The 7,171-nt window shown below is 36.4% G+C and overlaps 1 pseudogene; it reads right to left on the bottom strand.

The window, feature by feature from the left end:
• Positions 1–338: 338 nt before the first annotated feature.
• Positions 339–6,891, bottom strand: LOC130980795 (cell division cycle protein 48 homolog; annotated as a pseudogene).
• Between the last annotated feature and the right edge of the window lie 280 nt (positions 6,892–7,171).

Here is a 7,171-nt window from a genome sequence, read left to right as displayed (position 1 = left end):
GGATGTCTACTTTCCAACGCCGTTGAGAGCGTGCCATTTGGAGTTCTGTAGCTCCAAAAAAGCCATTTCGAGTGTAGGGAGGTCAGATTCCAACAGCATCAGCAGTCCTTTTGTCAGCCTTTTTCAGAGTTTTGCTCAAGTCCCTCAATTTCAGCCAGAAATTACCTGAAATCACAGAAAAATACACAAACTCATAGTAAAGTCCAGAAATGTGAATTTAACATAAAAACTAATGAAAACATCCCTAAAAGTAGCTTGAACTTACTAAAAACTACCTAAAAACAATGCCAAAAAGCGTATAAATTATCCGCTCATCAAGTGTATAGACACCAACAAAGTTAAGAGACAATGAAACTTACATCATCAGAGAGCTTCATGTTTTTAGTGTGTATACGAAGAACTTCAAGTCGGCCAACTTCATCAGGAACACCAATATCAATTTCCCTATCAAATCTACCGAACCTTCTCAATGCTGGGTCAATGCTGTTTGGGCGATTGGTAGCTCCAATAACGATAACATGAGCCCGAGATTTCAATCCATCCATAAGAGTCAAAAGCTATGAAACAATCCTCCTTTCAACTTCACCATGTGTCTTCTCCCTCTTGGGTGCAATAGAATAAATTTCGTCAATGAAGATGATGGATGGTGCATTCTTTTCAGCCTCTTCAAATGCATTCCTCAGATTGCTTTCACTCTCTCCTACCAGTTTGGACATAATCTCCGGTCCATTTATACAAAAGAAGAAAGCTCCCATTTCATTAGCAACAGCTCTTGCTATCACTGTCTTCCCGGAACCAGGGGGTCCATAAAGTAGAATACCTTTGGGTGGTTTCACACCAATCGACTTAAAGAGTTGTGGATGCCTCAAGGGAAGCTCTACCAACTCACGAATTTGTGCCATTTGTTTCCTGACTCCACCCACATCATCATATCCAACTTCATCCAGCCTCTCTTCATCCTCTCTTTTCAAAGGCTCCCCCTTACAGAAGATTTCAGTATCTGGAGCAACCACATAGTACTCCCCAGGATCAGTTTCAATGACCTTAAACTCCACACTTCTCATCCCTCCATGGACAAGAAATAGATCTCCTTTTTTGACAGGACGATAAGCTTCCAAGAAGTAAGCTGCAAAATTTACATTAAAAAGTTATAATATTTTACAAGCACCAAAATAATCATATTCCACATGTAATATCAATGTCGTCCAAGAGACTGAAGATTGTAGATTCTATATATACTACTAAGTCAGTTTGGCATGCATTCAAATTAAAGTACTCATCACTAAGAGCAAGCTCATAAAGCAAGTCAAATTAAGTAGTTATCCCTAAACCCGCAACTTAAGAGAAGCTCAAGGTAGAAACTCACGTTTCAAGAAAGCATCAAACAGATTGCCAGTGACACCTTTAATGGTATCATCAATAGGCAGAATGTGCACACGTTTCCCATACTTCACATCAGAGCACTGGTGCATGGACACAACATCTCCAACCGCAAATTCGACCTCACAACTTTGTTCATCCTGATCTTGGGCTCTTCACAGGTGTCATCAGCAAGAGCTATGTAAACAGTATCCCTCCTTTTCTTGCCCTGCAAACATATATAAATCAAAAACCCCATCTGACTTAGAAGTTGCAACATAAAGAATAAATATAAGAGATAAATTAATGAAAACTTTAAGACATTCTGATAGTTGTACTCCAAACTCGAAATGCTTTCATTAGATACAAATAAATAACATTTTAAATTTAATCCAACTCTATTTGCAACCATGTCAATCAATCATGATCTTCTTCTTAGTATACATGGCCTAGTACTCCACAGTATAAAATTCAAAATCTCACACCACCATCCATTAAGAAAGAACAAAACAAAAACAGCACCCCAGTAAGAAACTCTAAAAAAGAGTACTTTTTTGTGAGGAATCGAATAAATCAATTAAGAGCTAAGACACAGCAAGAGGAAGGTAAGTAAGAAGATAGAGGAGGGTAAGAAAGTGACCTTGATGAGGATAGTGTCGCCACGGAAGAGCTGGAGCAGTGAGAAGTTATAAGCTAACTTCACAATAGACAACAAAGGTTAATTTTAAATATGGAGCAGATGCTGGTGGTGCTGGGTGAGCAGTGAGAAGCAGTTAGAAGATGATGGCAACAAAAAAATCACGCAGTATATCACATAAAAACATTAGAAAAATTGAACGATCCATCATTGAAACTCTAATGTAATTTAAAAAGGGGAGAGGCTGCATAGCACCAACATAATAACTTACAACAAATAAAGTAAGAATGGGCAGCTACTCCTATGCACATTACTGTACTAAGACTGCAGACAAAAAGAATGTTGGGGTCAGATTGCCTTCTCAAAATGAACAACTGCCAATATTCAAAGCCTAATGGAAATTGGTGTAAACTAATTTTCTTTGTGTCATTAAATGGAAATCAATTACAGATTAAGCTTGAACTTATTCACCTAAAAAAGTTGAAAACCTCGGCTATTTGATCTGCTAGGTCGTCAACAGAAAGAATTGGATAATCTGGAACAATCTCAGGAGCTCCCAACTGCAACAACTCTTGAACAAAGTACAAGATGATAAGAAAGCAAGAACTTAAAATATTATCAATGAAGGAATTTATAATAGTGAGGAGATATATACATCAAGTAACAATAATCAAAACCCCTAATCAGAAGTTCCAATCATCAAAATCCCTAATCAGAACAATAATTATTTACCTGACCTTGAGCAGAGGTCAAAAATAGTGCAATTGTTATTATACCTTGCAAATATAGTGCATCAGTGTCATCTTATTGTTAGAAGCACAAGTGTCAGTAAGCTTTAAAAGACTATCCAACTTGAATCCAATTGCGGATTCTGCATAAATTAAAAAATAAATAGTAATCCATAAACTGTTAGGACCAGTCTTCACTGTTTCAAATAAAGTCAACACAAGTACACACACACATTAATATAAAACTATAAGCTTCACACAGTAAGACAGCCACTATAAGTCCAAAGTATCTGGCACATGAGTTATAATATTTATCTATTCTATAGTATCGAAACCCTTAACCTAAAACAAAGAAACCAAATTGCACATGTCAATCTCAGAATAGCACTAAAATTCGAAGCAACTGTGCTTCATTACAATATCATATGAATTAATATACAACAGATACCAAAACATCACCTTCCACTTTTACTTGACAACTAAATATTTTCTATTTTGGTAATATTTTTATAAATTTGATTATACAATGTGAACACCAACCTGTCAATATCAGTATAACACTAAAGCTTCTTCTGCCTCACTTCAGCATCCTGCATATAGATATACGTATGACATCACAAATAAAATTTAAAATAAGCAATAAATAGGAAAAAAAGGGTATTCAAGTTGAAGAATTTAGAGGGGAGCAGGTGCGTACGGAAACCGGGTTACAAACAAAACTAAAAATTAGCATCCAAAACACCTTAAGTACTTTCAGGCCCCACCTTTCTTAAAAAGCTTTCGAAGAAACAACTTGACAAGAAATATGTTGAAAAGCAGGCTGTAATATACAATACTAATTGATTTTTCCTGTTAACACAAGTGATCTAATAAAAAAACAGACTTAGTTTCAAAAGTTTTAAAAACATCAAGTCATTGTAAAAAGTCAAAAAGGGTGTTGAAAGGCTTACCCCAAGAAGTATTCCCATATCTAATGTCATAGCCGAAACAGTCCCACCCTGCAAGTAGCAAAGTGCAATAGAACTCATTCGAATTAGTATTGTATATTACAGCCTGCTTTTCAACATATTTCAGTAAATACCCTATTCAGTTGACCACTTTCTGTGATCTAATGACAGCCAGCCAGTCCAAACCTATGTGATCTAAAATAATAATGACATTGATATGCTAAACCTAGAAATCAAGGAGGTAGTGAGTGCCATGAAATTGCATTGCCTTTTAAAACAATTAATTTGAAAAGCTAAAAGAAGCTAGTAAAGTGATGCAAATATCAGTCAACAGATAAGATAGTAATATAACCAGAACAGGGTCTCAACTTCTATACTCTGCTAATTAAATAATAAAAATCATTGGGCATAGCAACAAAACAAGCCATGGCAAGGTATCTGGCACACTAATGCAGAAGCGAAGCTTACTCCCTATATCTATGTAGTTCATCTCCGAATTTACCTGTCAGCATTTGGCATCCTATGCCTCCATCGTCTTCTAGACCTCCCTAACAGTAGTCTGTGGATTTCTTGTCCAGAGACAGCAGTAGAAGCTTGCGACTCTCCTTAAACATGCTGGGTTGCAGAAAAAATTTGTTTCTTCCTTAACACAGCACCTAGTGATTAAAGCAATAAATTTAGCCATATACTCAACCATTCAAAAAAATGCTCATTGTCAGATTGCACAAGCAGCAGCAGATTCAAAGGAGAAAGGAACCAGAATGCGCAGAGGTAAGAAGAACGAGTAGACGCGGATGGAAATAAATAAATAGTATGCATTTTCATCAACAATACATGGCTTGTTCATCAATTCACATTTCACAATTACATATAAACCAGATTATTATACCAAACCCCCAAATTAAAAACCCTAAAATTGGAACTCTAAACCACCCAAATTTCAGAACCAAATGGAAATCTATAGAATACCTTCTCGACGATGTGAGCGCAGAGAGGACGAGATGAGCGCAGAGATGACGATGGTGAGGGCGCAGCTGACGATCAATACAGGAGGGCGCAGGTGACGGTGAGTGGCGAAGTCGTGAGTGGTGCGGAGATCAGTGCAAGAGGGTTCATGATGGTGGTATGGGCGGCGCGCGACGATCAGTGCAGGAGGGTTCACGATGGTGTGAGCTTCACGATCTTCACGACGGTGTGGCGCTGAGTGGTGAGTGGGGACTGGGGTGCGATGATCTTCGCGACGGTGAGGCTTCACGCTCTTCACGCGGTGCAGGAGTGCAGGAGGGTTTTCTTCTCTACTAAGAGGGTGACTTCAATTCTGAGCTTTGGAGGGAATGAAAATTTTCACCAAGTGTTAGCTTACAGTGTGTGCTTTACACCGGGAAAAAGTTAAGAGGAGAGGGAAAAAATTTACCAAGTGTCTAATTTTTTACTCTAGACACATTAGACATCACTTTTAAAACGCACCCAAAACTTAATAAATAGGCTACTCTTTAAAAGCGTCTCCTTTGATACGAAAAGTGAATCTATAGATATCAACCTACGGCTACGCTTTATAAGTGATTTCTAAAATACCTAAGGCTACACTTTTTAAATGATGCCACAATTGTGTATCCTTTTCTCATATAAAAAGGCAACACGGAGAAAAGTGTAGTCTTTTCAAATGTAGCTTAAAAAAAGTGTAGCTGAATGGGTATTTTTCTTGTAGTGATTATGCTTAGTTCTTTTTAGAACCCATAAAGTAGAATCAGAATTGCTTCTCTTGTTTCCCACTAATCTATTGCTTATCTCGATACCAGAAAAATCACTTCGTGGACCATAGTATGGAATCCCTTCAAGATGATTCTCTACCTATTTTTTTTATCAAATTGATGAGGGAAAATACATTACATTTATAGAAACAAGAACCATTAAAAGATTTCTTTAAGTAAGCAAGCACATCTACTCAATAGTAATGTCTTATAGTTTTCACTATAATTGACAAGACAAAAGTCATAACCATAGTTTCACTCAAATTGCTATTCAAAATGATTGATTAAATTCAGCACTCCAAGTTGTAAAATAAAATACCCACTCCATTTAAAATAGTTACACGGGTGAATTTCACATGCTCGAATCATTTTAAAAGCCTTAATATAAGGTGTGAAAGACAAATAACATATAACTAATTTTTAACAATTTACTTTAACTAGACTACGTATTAATATGCCTAATAGTTATTCTATCAATGTATAAACAAGAAGTCTATTTTTACCCTCCAAGTAATAACCAATAAGTTTCACCAGATTTTCATGGTGAAGTTGCCAGAGATAATTGACTTCTGCTAGTCAACAAAAGGATGCAAATCAATGAAATCGAATCCGAAGCAAGATCAATGAGTTAAAAGGAAAATATAAGCTATAATTTAAGGTCTTTATTGTACATACAAGCCATTCCTTGTGACCTTGGAAGCTTTCTGGCTTAAGACTCTTAATGGCCACTACAATCCCACTCTTCGGTTTCGTTGGAGCATAGTTGTTCCCATTAATCCATCCCTTGAACACACGCTCGAATCCTCCCTCTCCAATTAAATTTTCTCGCGGGAAGTTCTTAGTGGCCTCCTTTAGATCATTGAAGCTAAAGGACTAAATTAGGTAAAAAGAAATTGAATATATATAGATAAATTTTAGTATGTTTATACATACACGACTACAGTAGCTGTGAACATAAAATATATACTCTCATGATAACTCTAAACTAACTTCACAACTTCATATACTAAACTGAAAACATGATTATTAAACTACATACATTAAATTCAGTTAAGTTAGAATACATATGAGGTTGAGATCTTGCACTATGATTCTTTAAATTAGCATTAAAGCATTGTGATTCTTTACTACCATTGAATTGGTACCAAAATGGACGTTATAGTGGAACTGGAACAAGCATTTCACGGAGTCAGACTAGGCCAATTACTATAGATCCAACAATCAAGATGTTCTTTCTTATTGGTAACCAAGGATATATTAAATCATTGCATTGGTAACCAAGGAGATATAGAGGGATAGAGCTAGATAAAAACAAGGAGATATTAAATCATTGCAATGTTAACCAAAAACAAAAGAGATATATTATATCATTAAATGAAGTTAACACACCCAACTCACCTCTACTTTGAAGGCACGCTCCCCTTACTTACCTTCTCTGCGTAGCAACTTGATTGCTGCCAAAGTACCATCACTTAGGACTCCTCTGTACATCAAATCAAACCCTCCATTATCAATGACATTTGCTTCACTGAATCTATTTGTGGCCACTTCTATCTCCTTGTATGTAAAAACTTGTACTCCTTTGAATTTAGGTGTTGTTGGTGACCTACTAAGGTTTCCTCCTTGAAGACACCCTCCCTTCACATCTGAAATTAATGATTTCAAGCATTTATTCATTAGCTTCTATGTCTTAAACTTAATCCTTATAAGAATAAGAACGTTAATACATTTAAGGACATATCTGAGTTA

Source organism: Arachis stenosperma, chromosome 5 (genome assembly GCF_014773155.1).
Source record: "Arachis stenosperma cultivar V10309 chromosome 5, arast.V10309.gnm1.PFL2, whole genome shotgun sequence".
NCBI lineage: Eukaryota > Viridiplantae > Streptophyta > Magnoliopsida > Fabales > Fabaceae > Arachis > Arachis stenosperma.
The sequence above is the reverse complement of the archived record's forward strand: the minus strand, read 5'-3'. Positions and strand labels throughout refer to the sequence as shown.